This window comes from Amblyomma maculatum, chromosome 11 (assembly GCF_055883805.1).
Source record: "Amblyomma maculatum isolate TAMU_Amacu chromosome 11, ASM5588380v1, whole genome shotgun sequence".
NCBI classification, from domain to species: Eukaryota; Metazoa; Arthropoda; class Arachnida; order Ixodida; family Ixodidae; genus Amblyomma; species Amblyomma maculatum.
This window is the reverse complement of record NC_139354.1, coordinates 93916472-93933031: the sequence shown is the minus strand read 5'-3', so window position 1 is coordinate 93933031 and position 16560 is coordinate 93916472. Positions and strand designations below refer to the sequence as shown.

The 16560-nt window shown below is 43.9% G+C and overlaps 1 long non-coding RNA gene across 1 annotated transcript; it reads left to right on the top strand.

The window, feature by feature from the left end:
• The first annotated feature begins 623 nt into the window (after window positions 1–623).
• On the top strand, window positions 624–16501 carry LOC146174414 (uncharacterized). Its single transcript, XR_014701702.1, has 3 exons — window positions 624–1111; window positions 14495–14656; window positions 15185–16501. It is a non-coding gene; the product is annotated as an uncharacterized LOC146174414 (long non-coding RNA).
• Window positions 16502–16560: the final 59 nt, after the last annotated feature.

Sequence of the window (16560 nt, the reverse complement as noted above, 5' to 3'; positions counted from 1 at the left end):
TTATGTGTTTATTGATAGGAACGACAAAGAAGTTGGCCGGAAATATTAAAATCTGGGCTGCTACTCTGCTCTCGGGAAGGGGAAGAGAAGAGGATCATAATGGCTAACGATGTGGGAGAAGACATGAGCATATATACAGGCACGACAACTTGCGTTACAAGCGCGAATTAAGTCCCTTGTCGCACAAAAAAGGGCAGAGAGCTCGCACTGCCTATACACCCTTCCGCTTGACCTGCTAGTGTCTAAGAATAGTGTCTCATTGTCGAACGAAACGAAGCAGGACACAAATGGTGCGTTATTTGTGTTGGCTTTATATCATTTTTTTTCATGAAAACAAGACTTTCAAGGATAAAATATTTATTTTCAGCCAAAGTGGTGGGAAGGCAAGCGGCGAGCACATTCGTCACCCATCTAAGGGTTGCAGCTAAGGGACAAATGTTCAAATGAAACCCAAATTATGAGATAAAAAGCGTCCATCCGAATATGCTGTCGCATCCTAAACTGTTACCATTACTGTACTTGGGCTTCTAGACGCAGTAAACCAACATAAGAGGCTTCCGTGACGGCCTCTGGCGTGCGACGTATTGCGCGCAAAATGAGATGAGGTAATGAGGTAGGGAAGGGCACACGAGTCTGCGCTTTATTGTAAAATAATGCGATCGATGGATATCGTTTCCCGCTTGCTACATCTATGCTTCCAAAGCCCTCAACTATGCTCGTAGTTCGATAAGAATCACATCGCATGATGCAAACTGATAAAGACACGCCTCCCATTTCCAATATGCGTTCGAATGAGCGAAACCGTTTCGTATGCGCCTTAAAATCCTAACGTTGACTACCACGGCTTCTGTTGCAACTTTCCGAAGGGCGAATTCGGGCGAATTTCACATTGCCAAACATTAGACAGTCGGGCTGTAGCGTGCTAAACTGCAAGCTGGCCGAGCGGAATGCACCAGTAAGCGCACCGAAAAACGGCAGCGGCGCCTTGCACTTATCCAACGTGTGAACATTCGCTTGCTGTCCTTTTGACGACGCCCACTCACCGAGCATGACTTTCACGGAGCTGACGAGACTGCACGTTCTTCTCCACGACGTGGCACCGTCGCTCTTGGTAAGCCTCGACGACGCTCCGATCCGATGGCTTCCACGCCTGAAAGACGTGAAACCAGAAAAGGTATCAGACGCAATCTGCGCTGCAGTGGCAGCAGTCAAGCCTAAGGGAGCGGCTCTGTGGTGCATAGCCTGGATCCGCTGTTGGTTGATACCAAGATATTACATCCCGAATTGGAAAATTTATGACCTCGACGCAGTGCTCACATCCCATGAATGCAAAGTATGGCTGAATAACCTCGTCTCTGTCATGAAAAGTCGCTTCCCAAACGGCAGAGTGACTTCTGCTCATATTATTCGCGATATCGGCGTATACTGCTGTTTGATGACAGAGGAACCGCAGTGCCTGTCTGAAGAAGAGAATGTGGTGTACCTAGCTCTTTGCAGCACCCGTCCCCTCCTGGCCGTTCATTCACTCGGCCGCAGCATTCAACGGCAAGTGGAGGCCTGTCTCAATGATATTCTACGTGGCAGAGCTGGCCGTCCTTATAATCTGCCTCAACAAGTCTCCAATCCGGCCTCAACAGAGACGCAAAAGTCGTTGTGTGCATCATCAGCGCAAAAATACAATGAGGTACCGGTAGAAACTGAAGCGTCTCCCCCTGTCCATTGCAGTTTCAGTGGCAGTGCCCAAGAAAACCTTTGTCCAGTATGGAAACAAGGCGAGTTTTGTTTTTTCTATGCTCCACTATTTTGTTCGAAAGAGAAACAGTTTCAATGTTCCATGTCAAGTTTTGGAAAAGGGTGGACTGACTGGAGGAATTTTCAAGGAAAGTAACCCAAGTTCATTGACTGCTTGTAAGGTTACGGCATATCACGTACATTTCTGCAAAGGTTCCATATTTTGAATTTGAACCGTGCAATTTTAGGTTTAAAATTTACTGTCATGGGACATGTCTGTAGTGTTGCTTTTTGGTAATTGATATGTAATTGTGTTTGAGCGATGAACTGCCTTTTCAGTTTGACGTGTGATGTTTGTCTCAAAGCAACTAAGGCTACGACAGGTGCCGCGGTAGACGGCTCCGAAAAGTTCGACCACATTGGCCTCTTTAACGTGTAGTGACGTCGAATTGCAAACGGGCGCCTTGCTTTTCGCCTCTATGATGGTGGTAACAATTTTATATCCACAAAATGCAAGGAATTACTGCTTGCTGCGGCGAGTTCAGGTTGACATCCAGTCGGGGGCTATCTTTAAAGCTCGCGTCACGAGGACCATATGCGTAGTTCATCTTGGCTGGCCAACAGCTTTTTCCATTCCTCCGCTGAGCGAGCTGGCAAGAGTGTCTATGGAGGGTGATTGCTGGCGCGTTCCCATAATATATGGTCTGGGGGCCTTCGTCTCGTCACTACAGTGCCGGCATGCAAGGTTGTATTCACCGTTAGTAATTAAATATAATCGGTAGGTGCTAAGAATGGCCTTTTTATGTAGGCGTCTGGGTGTCGTGGCTTGTGCCCGGTTCAGGCTGGGGTGAGGTGCGGGGTACGTGCATCTTAGCTCGCGATAAAAGTTTATCCCCGGGTGTTTGCGCGGCGTCTCGACGAGCACGTCCGTTACCAATAGATCTCCCGTCACCCGGTTGGTTAAGCCTCCAGCTAGACGATCGAACCCTTCGTTTCCGGAGTTACCCTCGTGAACCGAAACCCACACGAGATTGATGTTATGATTGAGAGATCGCTTCGCGCAGAATTCCCGTTGCGTGTGCGCTTCCAGAATTTAAGGCGAAATTTTAAACGGCGCTCAGTGCGTCGCTTAGAATAGTTTTTGTGCGGGCATCTGCAATGGTCAGTGCTATGATACACTTGCATCCACGTACACTGCTTGTGGTTTGTTCTCGTCTGTTTCTCAATACTATGTGCCTTTGCTTTACTGCGGGCATCATGTCTGCTTGGTAGCAAGTTTTTGGCTATTGGCTTAACCGGTCTACTAACCATGTCAGCCGATAAATAGGATGTTGCTCACACCTCCTCAGTGGGGTGTACGCGGAGCTTGTCGAGAATTACGCGTGCCGCAACGCTGTCACTTTTGACCCGCTGACAAGCGGGTCACTTTTGATGTATTATGGGCTTCATTCAGTTCAGGTAGCGTGTTAAAAATTCCAACTGCCGTAGTCATTCTTAGTTGGCGCATACCGGCAGGCCAAGGCCACTTTGTATTCTGTTCTAATTATGCTATTAAGTTTATCGTCGTGCCTACGACATAAATACGGGCAGGCGTACGCACATAAGTTTACTTATGAGGACTTGCATAATCCGGCACATTTCGGCTTCTCTCATACCCCTGCAACATGTGGCACTGCGCCTCACCAGCCCACCTATCTGATGCGCCGTGGTGCGTAGCCGGCCTATCGCTTCTTCGTTGTGCGTATTATGAATAAACGTTCCGAGAACTGTGATCGTTGCTACCGATGGTATCAGATGGTTGCGATTGTGTAACCGGATGAGTTATTAAGAATCGGGTTCAGCCTGCGAAGCTTGTTTGTGACTTATAACTAAGAGTTTGGATTTAGCAGGTGAAAACGCGGCCATTTTCCTGCACGTGAGACTGTACCGTGTCAATAGCTCGTTGTTATTATTCGGCAATCTTTCCATCGGAGCTATAATTGGTCCATATAGGCATGTCGGCGTATATAGAATGAATATGTGTGAGATAGCATCTAACAGACGCGTGAGGCCACTCATAGTCATGTTGAAGAGAAAAAGGTGAAATTACGGCGCCTTCGGGTGTTCCTTTCATCCCTAGTGTAATTTTGTCGCTAGTTTTGTCCCCGAAATGGGGAGTAGCTATATGCGCGTTCAGAAACGTAGCGATGTAGTCTTATGTCTGTTTGCCTACGTTCACCAGAGAGGGGTGAGTGAGGATGGAAGCGTGTGGCAAATTGGCGAAGGCCTTACTCACATCGAGTCCCATGATGGTTCGCGTGACTCTTATGCGATTTGGATCTAAAATGTCATATATTTGTCACATTACGTCCTTAGTCAAAATACTTGCTAGAGAGCCAATCATGGATGAAGGAAAAGTGCCTTCCGCGTTTGTGTGCAGGAGGAGCCTGCTTAAGACAACATTTTCACTACCTTCTTGAGACATGGTATTAGCGGGATTAGGCGGAGGTTCACTGTGTGAAGTCTTTTGCCCTGTTTAGGTATGAAAATAACTTTTGCGTGCTGATATCCGTCAAGAACGCTGCCCTCTGCCCGTTGCCTGTTTTAAGAGGTCCCTAAGAGCCTCTACTGACTGGTCTTCTAAGTTGCGCAACTTTTTATTGGTGATAAATCTTCCCCCGGTGCTGCCGTGGTGGTGTTAATTTGGTTACGAACAGCTATGATCTCTGCTACAGTACAGATGCTATTCATGTGAAGATTGTCCAATGCTTAGTACACATCTGGTGTCGATATATCCTGGGAGAAGTTAACGTACCTTAATGTGTTATTGAGCTCTTCGTCGATGTCCTGCAAATATTGCGACATCCTTTGTATGTTCCTGTGGAATTCGGCCTTAGTTCTCGTAGGATCGAGTAAATGGCGAAGTAGAAACCGTGGGATCTTTTTGCCCTGATGCCCATTTAGGCGGTCGCAAGTCTGATGCCACTGATCTCGGCTATGTTGGTGGCGATCCGGCATCCTTTTGCGCAACAGTCGAATGCCAGAACTGCAGCTATGGAATGAAGAAATTGCATATGAAGAAGCCATAAAAAATTTCCAGCATGCTAGTGAAATCAGCAGTTCCCTGACAACCTCCGTAATTTTAACTGAAAACGTGTTTTCTGGCCTATATTGGTGCGATTGTTTTGATAAACTGTGAAATTGTTAAGAGCGGATGTTCTGTCCATTGAAATTGCTTTCACCATTTATTCCCCAAGCAAATGGTGCGCTCTCGGTATAGAACGAACTGTTCTAAATTTGTGGTCCGTTTTGTAGTGCTTCTCTGCTTTAACTAAATGTTGGTTAAGACAAGGAATACAGAAAATATTTTGGTTGAAATGAAAAATATTTTATTAACCTATTCTGGAAAGAAAGTATATGGCGGACGGTTGAGTTGACGTTGTTGAAATGCTTGGCTGACGGCTGAGATGTCATTGCCAGGAGGACTACCATCGAGGGAACTAAATTATACCGTGAATGATATCGAGGTTGCACACTGCAATCGTCCTCTGTGACGTAATTTGCTACAGGATGGCTGAAGGCCGCACAGGTGCGGACAAAAGTAAACAGAGCACGCAGTTTCCTTCTAAAATTTTTTGAGTTGGGTAGTTGACACTGGCTGTCGTGGTGTTTTTCCTTATCTCCAATGCAGCAGGCGTGATTTTATTTTGAACAAAAAATCGTGCTCCGTTCACCTATGTACGCACCTGTATTTCTACCTACTGTGATGTGGCCACGCCAAGCAGAGGCTGTGGTTAGAGCTTAACGACTGTTCTGCCCAAGGATGCGGCATTGAAACCCGGCCGTGGAGCCGCTTTTCTCAATTGAGGCAAAAACCAAGGCGCCCGTGGGCTGTCGGATGTTAGTGCTCTTTAAAGAACCGCAAGTGGGCGAAATATCTGCCCCCCCCCCCCTCCCCCTACTAAGGCGGCTCTGATAGCCTGAGCCGCTTCAGGACGTTAAACCCTATAAACTAAACAAAACCAATTTTATTATGCTGTGTTCACTTGAAGGCCGTGTTACAGTAGTAGAGCTTTCTGCCAGCATTTTGCATACAAGATGATCAACGTATTTCTTATCACATTAAGCTACACACGAAAATTTCATGCATTTTATGTACCCGACATTCACCGGACGACACTCAGTTCAAGTGATTAAAACAATAACTATGACGTGCTCGAAGTAACAATGTGCTCTTATACCTTCCAGGCTCGCATTTCGACGATTCGCAATGCACAAGTTTCGTTGTTGCCTCCAGGCGTAAGCACGCCTTTCTTGAGCGCTGCAACGGTGTGCAGGTGAACAAAGGAAATAAATGTTTGCTGAGTGGCTGTATAAACGGTACAGTGTAGCTGTAATTGTAAATAATAGGCCTCTTCATCTTGGGTCTACCCTCACTATTTGTTCGATACTTGCTCAACACATTGAATTTGTCTGTGCTGCAGGACAACCTAGACAGGCTTGCTGACAACTGTTTGAACATAAAACTCCCATCCGCCATCTCAAGCTTGGAATCATAGTCGTAGAAATTTATATCCTTGCATATAAATTGAAATATCGACTTCAACTACTCAAGAAGTAATATTCTCCTGGCGCATTCTTATTGCTTGCATGATGCCGACAATACAAAAAAAAAATGTTTCTTTCCACAAAAACAAATTGCCTTTTCGCCAAAATTATTTTATGTGCCTCAGAATTGCGATATCGCAAACGAAGGTACAAAAAAATTAGAGGAAATTTGGAATGCTATGATATAGTTAAGTCAGTGTTTCCAGTTTAGAGTCAGCACCAAGTATATGTGGAAGAATAGACTTTACCAGTCAACAAAATTTGGCCTTTTCTGTTGTCAATCGTCTCGTTATTCATTTGTAGGTTCAAGATACCTTTTATTTTGCAGTTGAAATTCTTTACCTCATCATTGCATCAAGGGAACTGAATTAAATCAATTCGTTGACGCCGCAACGCCTTATTAACGCTTCGTTTGTATTTTCTGCATTTTCGGTGGATGCCTTTCAACACATTCTATTAAAAATAAAAATTACGGCAGAGGGGAAGGATATTTTCACATTCAAAGTCATTTCGGCCCGCTCGCAGATGTCACTTCGTGTAGTATCAAGCAAGTCGCGGTTGTTACTTCGTTAATTTGTGACGCTCTAAAAAATATCTGTAGCAAAACGATGGGTAGAGCAATTTTAATGTTTGAAAATCTGATGTCATGGAAGATGTGAAATTTCACTGTTGAGCCTCAAAAATCCCGCGTTGGTAAATATATCTCAGTATTTGCTGCACAATTGGCAAAGTTATAGAAACACTAAATTTTTAAACACTTAGATATGCCTTTGTTGAAAACTTCGTACAGTAATGAAAGTAAATATTTACAAAAATAATTCCTATTTTACTTTTGGGCTCCTTATTTTTGATATGTTTACTTGGTGACAAGCAAGAGGACGACGGTACAACATGGCAACAGATGAGCGATGATTTAATGGCTGGCCTAGGGCGGGGGCTCCTCTCACGCCACTGCCGATCTTCTTCGCAACAATATCTTCACACAATAAGATTACAGCTGCCATAAAATATGATCAATTTATAAAGCTAATAATTGGTTTCTGTTGCTGTTGGCTCTCCACTTCAGGGCAAGAGTAAAGAACAAACAAAACCACAGAACATTGAAAATATCAATTTTTTTCCCAAAGTGGACGCTGATCGTATTTTCGAAAAACGAGGGAATAAAATGTTCATTGTACGTAGACAGAGATGGGAAATAAATATTCAGGCAGGTTTAGTAATGAAGCTAGACATCCCAATTATGAGATACAGGGTAAGTGAGAAGAATGTAAAAGTGGGCGATTTGGTGAGTTCGCAATATGCAAACGTAGCCCGGAAAAGACAAGGACGAAATCGCTCGTGTGTCCGTATTTTTTTATCTCGTCTTCCTTGTGCTACGTTCCCATATTACAGCTCAAGCGGTTGTTGTTTCTTTTGTTGGTTTTGTCCAAAGCGTCTTAAACCACTGGAGTGGTGTTGGTATTTTGTGGGCGGATATAATTTATGTGAACTGGCAAGAGAAGCACGCACCAAGCAGAGACCCCGCAGGGGGCACCTGTTAAAGCAGGTGTTTGTGTGTTTTGTGCGACACCACGGACCCCGAGCACCCACGCTTAGCCGTGCGTGGCATCGTCGTGTCTGGGGAAAAGGGGATCCTGGTGGTTGAGCCGATGCCGAGTGTTTGGACCCTTAAGGCCCCTCGGTGGAGGCAACACACCACTTTGGCCCACGCTTCCCATAGACGGCACCTTCGGGCTGACCCACCCGGGGGAAATCGGCAGTCGCCTTTTCCTATCCTCCCCTTCATCTTTCACGTTCCTATCTTCTATCCTACAACTCTCCTGTCCTCTACTCTCTTCCGGTTTTTCCTTACTTCCAGGTGGCGAGGGTTAACCTTGTGTGGCTGACTACCCTGAGTTACGCCATATTAGGTTATAGTTACGGTGTACAGCTGACGTGGACAGGACTTGCCTGCCAATTCCTGCCCCGTCCCCTCGTTGGGCTCCATGGTGGGTGGCTGGCGCCGCGGCCGAACATCATACATTATTTATGGCTTCTTCCTCCAAACAAACTGATCGCCTTTCCAAGAAAAGGCGGACCGATGTATCAGCCCAGTTCTTTTCAGCAAAGCATGACACTTTCCCTAAATATCATGTGATCCACAGTGAAAGCCCTGCCAAACAAGCTCGGCTAATATCCCCCTTTGCAGTATCTAGGTCTCTCACAACCATACTAGGCCCAGGATACAAAGTTAGTAAACTGGCTAGCGGGGATCTCCTGCTTGAGCTGCAAAGCAAACTCCAGTACAGCAACCTTCAGCAACTTACAACATTTGGGGATATCCCAATAACGGTCAGTGCTCACAGATCCTTGAACACAGTCCAAGGCGTGATATCAGAGAATGACTTCCTGTCACTTACCGAAGAAGAACTTCTTGAAGGTCTTTCTGAGCAAAATGTGATCGGTGTACACAGGATCAAAATCCGGAAGAACAACCAAGAAATACCAACAAAGCACATAGTTCTGACTTTCAACTCCAGCAAACTCCCTGAATCCATTGAAGTCGGTTACATCAAAGTAGACATCCGGCCCTACATTCCAAACCCTAGACGTTGTTTCAACTGCCAAAGATTCGGTCATGGCTCCCAGAGCTGCCGTGGCCGACAAACATGTGCAAAATGTGCCTCAAATGAACACAAATCTGACGAGTGTGAAGCTGCGCCACACTGCGCAAACTGTGCAGGTGAACACGCCGCGTACTCACGGTCATGTCCTTCTTGGAAGAAGGAGAAGGACATCATTACCATAAAAGTCAAGGAAAACATAACGTTTAAAGAGGCACGACAGCGATATCTTGTTAAACAGGGCACTTTTTTGTTCACAGCCAAACCGAACTATTCCAATGTGGTGGAGCATGGGGGCAGCACACCACAACAGGATTTGGTCTCCGCCGAGGGTAAGCCTCAGGCAGGGCCATCCTTGCCCCAGGCAGAAGCAGCGAAAGCTGCCCTGCCATCGCAGAAACAGGGCACACTGGCCCCAGAGCCAACAGCCCAAAAGGCTTCTCCCCCAGAAGGGAAGCCTGCAACCAACACTCCTAACTCTCTCCAAACGTCCAAAGCCCCTGAGGCAATGGACACAACCCCTTCCTCGTCCACGCTGCAGCGGCGGCATAACTCTCTAGAAAGAAAACGGAGAGAAAAACCTCGTATAACAGGACCAGAAAAACCTGAAACCTAAATTCAGGTACATTCCAAAAAAAAAAAATGGCGTTCCTCATACACTGGAACTGCCGAGGTCTCATAAACAACTACAACGATATAAAAGACATTTTACATTCATTTTCTCCTGTAGCCCTTTGCCTACAGGAAACTAACTTAGGACCACACCAAAACATTTTAAAAGGACACAACGTTTTTCGCTGCGACCGAAAAGAAGCACATAGGTTATCTGGAGGTGTCGCTATTGTAGTGCAGAATGGAGTAGCAACACGTGAAATTAGCCTCAAAACCAAGTTCGAAGCTGTTGCTGTCTCTATCATTCATTATAAAACAATAACTATATGCTCACTGTATCTCCAACCGCACCTAACTGTAACCCTTCATGATCTGGAAGAGCTTTTAGAACAACTGCCAGAACCATATCTGGTTGTTGGAGATTTTAATGCGCACTCCACTTTTTGGAGAAGCGATCAGACAGACACTAGAGGTCGTATATTAGAGGATTTTATATTATACAATGATGTCTGCCTGCTAAATACAGGAAAGCATACATACTGCTCCCCAAGCACGGGGAAAATGAGCGTTTTAGATTTATCATTTAGCTCCCCATCAATTTTTACTGATTTTAAATGGGACGTCTTTGACAATCCTCTAGGAAGTGATCATTTGCCTGTCATTATCAGCCTAACACCCTCACCCTCCATCACTCTAAACAAACCCAAGCGGTGGAAGCTGCACCTTGCGAACTGGGCTCTATTCCAGTCTGAAGCCAGCCTGGAAAAGGTCTTTTCCGAAAAACTCAGTGTTGACGAGATAAATGAAAAATTTACGGCCTGCATCATTGACGCAGCACTTGTAGCTATACCACAGTCTTCAGGAGTGGTACTGAAAAACCGCAAAGTCTGGTATTCTCAGGAGTGCAGAGACGCAAAGAAGAAACAAAACAAAGCTTGGGGAACCTTTCGCAGGTACCCTACAAAGGAAAACCTCGTAAAATTCAAACAGGCGAAAGCTAGGGCACGGTACATCCGCCGAAACGCTGAGAAGGCTTCTTGGCAAAAATACATATCATCAATAAATAGCTCAATCACATAAAAAAAAATGTGGGAGCTTGTTCACAAACTGGATGGCAACTTCTCCTCGTACACAGTACCCTTTCTAACATCTCCTGGCACCCAAACAAACTTACAGGAACAGGCAGATATTCTAGGCGATCATTTTTCTGCAATTTCAAGCTCACTACACTACCCAAAATCTTTTATAACATACAAAAACAAGGCCGAAAAACAAAAACTGCCAACAAGTGGAAGTACTAATGAAACATACAACAAGTTAATAACACTACAAGAAATAAACACTGTTCTATCTGCCGGCAAGAAGACTGCACCTGGCCCAGATCAAATTCACTATCAGATGCTAGCACATCTTTCTACACCTGCATTAGAAGCACTTCTGAAATTTTTCAACAAAGTATGGGTATCCGGGAGTATTCCTGAGGCCTGGAAAAAAGCTATTATTGTGCCTTTCCTGAAACCAGGAAAGCCACCAACGGCCCCCAGCAGTTATAGACCCATAGCTCTCACAAGTTGCCTAGCAAAGTCTTTTCAAAGTGTTCTTAATACCAGATTAACCTTTGTCCTTCATTCCCAAGAACTTCTAGACATACACCAATGTGGGTTCAAAACAGCATGTTCTACCACGGACCATCTAGTCCGCCTTGAAAACACTGTTCGTGAAGCATTTATTCACAAACAGCACTGCCTTGCCGTCTTCTTTGATATGGAAAAGGCGTATGATACTACATGGAGGTTTGGCATCCTCCTTGACCTAGCATATTTAGGCATACGTGGTAGGATGTTAAACTGTCTAAAGGACTTCTTGTCAAATCGCTCATTCCGTGTGCGTTTGGGCTCAACTTTTTCAAAGAACTTTGTACAGGAGAATGGCGTACCACAGGGATGCGTCTTAAGCACAACTCTCTTTATAGTAAAAATGAATTCCATAAGCACAGTTATCCCGAAATCCGTAATGTGTTCAGCTTATGTTGACGATCTACAGATTGCATACACATCCTCTAACGTATCTACATGTGAGAGACAGGTGCAGTTGACCATAAATAAACTAGCAGCATGGGCAGACACAAACGGATTTCAGTTTTCTCCTCAAAAAACAGTGGCTCTCCTATTCTCTCTCAAACGAGGCTTACAAACAGATCCTACACTACACCTGAACAAAACGAAATTACCGGTGAAAAACGAACACAAATTTCTAGGCGTAACTTTTGACAAAAAACTCACCTTTCTTCCTCATATAAATGTCCTGAAGAAAAAGGCTTCCAAATCTCTAAACATACTAAAAGTTCTTTCCCGTAAACACTGGGGCGCTGACAGGACATGCCTTAAACACATTTACAGATCTGTCGTACGCTCCACCTTAGACTATGGCTGCATAGTGTATGGGTCAGCTAGACCATCATATTTAAAAAAACTAGACCCGGTACATAACACAGGACTTCGACTCTCATGTGGAGCATACCGAACTTCTCCTATATCCAGTCTGCTTGTGGAAACAAATGAACCTCCTCTTGAAATCAGAAGAACTTCACTTACATGTGCCTATATATTTAAAATCAGATCTCTGCCAAAGCATATCTGCTATTCTCTAGTAACTAAATGCCCTTCTAGAACACTATTCACCAACAAACCCAATGCAGTGAGACCACTGCTCCTAAGATTTGAGCAAATGTGTCAAGAGGTTGAGCTACCGGATTGTTTACCTAGCATTGCCAAAAGACCTAACCCTCTGCCTCCTTGGTACCTGGTCTCTGAAGTTTGCGACCTCTCTCTTACACAGTTCCAAAAAACAATAACCCCACAAGAGCACTTCATACAAGAATTCCTTCAGCTGAAAGAAAAATACAGTAACTTCACAGACTTTTACACGGATGGCTCGAAAACAGATCATTATGTCGGAAGCGCAGTTGTTCAAGGCGAATGGGAGGAAATAATGAGACTTCCACAGTGCGCGTCCATCTTTACTGCTGAATGCTATGTTGTCTCTGTTGCCATAGAGAAAATAATGAAAGAAAACCTCAGGAGAAGTATTATTTACACAGATTCCCTAAGTGTAGTCACAGCCCTTCACACAAGAAATGCAGTTATACCAATACTTGGAAACATCATACACAGCATAGCAACACTTACAGATGAAGGACGAAGCATAAAAATTTGCTGGGTACCCAGTCATGTAGGAATCCGAGGTAATGAAAAAGCAGATATGTGCGCCGCCAAAGCTCGAGACAAGAAAATAAAACAAGTGCAGATACCATCTCAAGACTGCATGAAATTGGTACAGAGTAGACTGATACAAAAATGGCAGTCCACTTGGAACACTGAAACAAATAACAAGCTACACCTCATAAAGCCTGTAATAGAAGAGTGGAAATCGAGCACCCATCTTGAACGTTCCAAAGAAGTGGCTCTATGCCGTCTTCGCATAGGACACACACATTTAACACATAGTTTCATTTTAACTAAACAGGATAAGCCCCTGTGTGATTCATGCGGACACGAGCTAACAGTCATCCACATTTTAATCTCATGCAGACAACTTGAACAACTGAGGAAAAAACATTTTACACAGTTTTACAAACAACACATTCCTCTTCATCCAGCTTTGCTTTTAGGTGAAAATGCGCTTGTTGATTTGCCCTGTGTTTTCAGGTTTTTAATAGAAGCAAACGTCCTAAACAGAATGTAAGATTAAATTACATAAATACAACACTCTTAACCATGAAATTGGCGCATGATAGCCTAAGTTGCTTATGCGCCACTAAACCCAACACAACACAACACAACGCACCAAGCAGAGAGAATATATAAAATTTATAGCGTTGTGCAAAATATGATGTTCTGCATTCGTTTTCACATGAAAACATCCGCCGATTCGGCGAACTCTAGCTGATACTGCCTAATTTGCAACGGAATGGGAAAACCTGGTTTTAGAAACATGTTACTTATTCACATGAGTTAAACATAACAGCTACCATCTCGCATATTTCCAAAGGAACTCAAAATATGTGCCGCTGTATTACCGCAATCCCTTTTTAAAGGTGCGAAACCCTTTTGTGTTGTGTGAAAGCGACACCTGTGCTAAGCCATCCCGTCTCTTGGCCGGTGTGTGTTTGTTTCATTTGCACGAGCAAAGCGCTGGCAGGTTGTAGCTGGCAGCTGAAATGGCCGCTCACTGACTTGACATAGGGTTCCCTCTCCTTTCACATAAGAGTGTGATGTCCGAATAAGACGGCCATGATATTTGAATTAAGTTTACCCCTAGGCCGCACATGCTTGTTAATCTAGATTAGTAAGCGGGGCTTTATATGCGGTGTGGTAGCCTACGCATTTCCTTTATACCTTTAAAGGCGACCCTCTTTTCTTCTGCTGCTGCCTCGCCTCTCCGTTCACATTGTACACTTGCATCTTGTTCTTCACGCTTAATTTGTACCGGTACATGTCTACACAAATACACACAATGCCTGTGTTGTAGAGTTCACAAGTATCCAAGGAGGAGTCGTGCGCTCTCGGTTTGTCTACTCAGGGTTAGGGATGTTAAACTTTTCCTTCATAGGGTTTGAGGCGCAGGATACTTGAGCTCGTTAAGCTCTGTTCAGTGTTACGACTACGGGGTTCTTCTGCATTGTGTGGACGCTGGGTGAAAATAGACATTGGCACAGTACACAGTTCTCGGAATTGTGCAAGATAATGCATGATCGTCTTAATGTAGTTCACACACTTATTCTAGTTTACGCATACTTATGGATTCTATCAGCTGTATTTTAATGGACTCAAAAAATCCAAATAAGGTGCAGTAAGAAAAAAAATGATGTAAATATTGTGCCAACAATGAGTACATCGGGACTACATAGTCAGTGCTTCAGAACCGCTTTATTTTTCGCTTATTTTTTTTACCTACTGCAGGATCTCAACCGGACGTTGCCGTCCCGCAGGGGCTGTACTTCTGCTATAGTTGTTTTGAGGATTTCCACACGAAAGAGAACTTCAAATTTCACTGGATGGAGCAACATGCAGTGAAAGGCACAATGCAGCACGCAGGCTTCTATCCTCCATATTCCTTCTGAGGTATGCTTTCCTTGTCTCTATAAGATCCCCATCTGCCTAACCATAGCTGCTGGATTACAGAATTCTCGCGTTCCTTTCAAGTAAATGCTTTCTTGCGTCAAATATGGTGAGGTTATCGACGCGAACTTTCTAACCTCACTGACTCAAACATTCTTGTCGGTATGTGAATCAGTTGTTGGTTACCCTTACTCAGAAAGGAATCGGTTATACCAAAATGCATTTGTTATCTTCAGAAAGATGAGCAATTACTTTCGTGCATTCTTTTCTGCGCTGATGTCTAAATTTTCATCAGCGTGCTTAAAATTATTTCTCTCAAATTTTATGTTGACATTTAATTTTAATTTAGAGGGAATTGCCAGGGGGTTAGATCTTATGGCACGTAGCAAAAAGACTGTGAAGTAGAAAGGTTTGTCGTTTGCAGTGTTTGATCTGGCTAATATGTAAACTAACTCTTCGACATACCAAGAAAGCGTCTTCTAGGCATTTATGAAAAGAGCTCTGATTGAAACTACTATTTTTATTTTGCAGAAAAGATAGGTGCACAAAAAGGCAGCCACAGAAGGAACCTTGGGCCGGATGGCAAGAGAGAAGAAACAGGATTATTGAAAATCAGTGCTGAAATTCGTACAGCAGGGTTGTGACCAATACTTGACGTAGGTGTGCCACACAATCGCATGATATACGTTACTCACTATCATGTAGGAAAAAATGCATTCTAGCTTTGACAACGCGATATGTTTTCTGTAGTGAACTCAAAGAACAGCGTTTAAAGAGTATTGAAGGACAATCACTTGTACTATTTCTGTATAGCTTTTGGGATAATAGAGTGCCTAAAAGCGTGAATAGGTCGTAAAGGCAGTTACAATAAAGGATTTGTAATTCGAACATCATGGGCACACGAAAGAAGCTCGAATCAACCGACGTTTGATTTATCAAATGACTTGAAGAAACTGACAAACATTTGAATTGTCGCAAATGTACCGTATTTACTCGCATCATGAACTCAAAAGAGCTTTTACTCGTGGACAATGTCTGATTGAAGTTGGTTTCCTGAAGGCTTTACTTTTTTAGGCTTTGTCCAGGCGCTGCAGCAATGTCTATGTGCTTAATGATAAGGCAAACTCAATCCTTGGGTGTGTAGTTTTTATGTATTTATGACAAGATTCCATAAATCAGTTTGTGTCAATTTTTTTCTTTCTTTGCTTCATTAACTGCTTTTGTATGCATGTCATTACATTGCCTCTGCTGGTTAGTTTGAGGGTGAATTGTCATTCTTTTATTCTATTTTCTGTATGCTCTCTGTATGCCACTCCTGCTAGGGCCTGTTGGCCTGCAGTATAATGAAATAATTGGAGTCAAATAATAAGTTTTTCAAATCTTGCCACTCAGATTCTGAAAACAACAAAGATTTAGCCCTTAGCGTTTCCCTCTGTTTTGCGCCGACATCGTCGCAGTCTGCGCCGATTTCCTGGAAGCGCCGCACGATGCTGCGCAACGATAAAATCAAAGTGGATTATGTTTTGACGCTAGCTCTAGCATGAGGTGCATGTGAAAGGGAGACAAACTTAGCAATGTGACTGTGGCCTTGGCAGGAGGGCCGGCAGTAACTTCGGCTGGTCCGTTTGCGCTAGCCTGGTTTTCAGCGTGTTTGCGTTTCATACCTTGATAATAACGGGCGCCATCCGGTGCCTCAAAAGTATCGGTACGGGTTGTAAAAGCCGGCGTCGTGTTCACGGCTGACAGCGCATCTCTTTTGTTGATGACTGAATTGGTGGAAGGATTCACCACTCTCGCCAAAATTTTAAAAAACAACTCGTTTTACAGACTTACCATCCACTCAAGGTGATCTCCATTTTTTTATCTAAAAATAAATCAAAATATAAAACTTGGGTTTATTTTGAGAG